This window comes from Heteronotia binoei, chromosome 9, assembly GCF_032191835.1.
Source record: "Heteronotia binoei isolate CCM8104 ecotype False Entrance Well chromosome 9, APGP_CSIRO_Hbin_v1, whole genome shotgun sequence".
Taxonomy (NCBI): domain Eukaryota; kingdom Metazoa; phylum Chordata; class Lepidosauria; order Squamata; family Gekkonidae; genus Heteronotia; species Heteronotia binoei.
In genome coordinates, this window is record NC_083231.1 from 113,253,728 (window position 1) to 113,254,603 (window position 876).

At 45.0% G+C, this 876-nt stretch overlaps 1 non-coding gene across 1 annotated transcript; it reads left to right on the forward strand.

Annotated features, from left to right (window-relative positions):
* Window positions 1–203: 203 nt before the first annotated feature.
* TRNAT-AGU (transfer RNA threonine (anticodon AGU)) lies at window positions 204–270 on the forward strand. The gene has a single exon. It is a non-coding gene; the product is annotated as a tRNA-Thr (tRNA).
* Window positions 271–876: the final 606 nt, after the last annotated feature.

Below are 876 nucleotides of genomic sequence, written 5' to 3' on the forward strand. Positions count from 1 at the left end.
TCAAATCAGCTAAACATTCATCATTTGCATAAATGGACTCCAAATCTCATTAAAACGACACATTTGTCTACGACCAGAAAACGATATTTTTTCAAAAGCTGCAAGTTTCAATAAGTCATCTTCCCAAAGAAGATAAAGGAGATTGTAAGCTGCTCCGAGTCTCTGATTCAGAGAGAAGGGAAGGGTATATATAGGAGAGGGACGGTGGCTCAGTGGTAGAGCATCTGCTTAGTAAGCAGAAGGTCCCAGGTTCAATCCCTGGCATCTCCAAAAAAGGGTCCAGGCAAGTAGGCATGGAAATCCTCAGCTTGAGACCCTGGAGAGCCGCTGCCAGTCTGAGAAGACAATACTGACTTTGATGGACCAAGGGTCTGATTCAGTATAAGGCAGCTTCATATGTTCATATATATCTGCAATTCTTCTTCTTAACTGATCCTCATAGGGCAGCTGCTCTGGTCTGTTCTGATCTTTTCAGTTGTGCTCTTTTCTGCCTCTCTGGGATTCTTCTTGGGATTCGTTAAGCCTCCCCCCCCCCCGCCCTGAATTCTTCACACCCTTTCAACCGAACCGATCAAAATGTGTCATTCGGCTAGAAGCAAATGCAAGTCTCTCTTGTTCCAAGGGAGCTTACAGTCAATGAGAAAAGTGGGGAGGAGAGCAACGAACAAATCTTAGCAAACACAGTTACCCAGTCTTAAACCTGATTAAGACTGGGAATGAGAATCAAAAGGTGAAGCCGAACGTTGTGTACACCACTCGTGCTGCTGGCTTGCTGTCTGGTGGAAGGTTTTGATGTGATTTTATACTAGCACCGTGGCTTTTGTTTGCTTGTTTGTTTTCTCTCATGCAGTGTGGGCTGGCAGAAAAGGGGAAAGG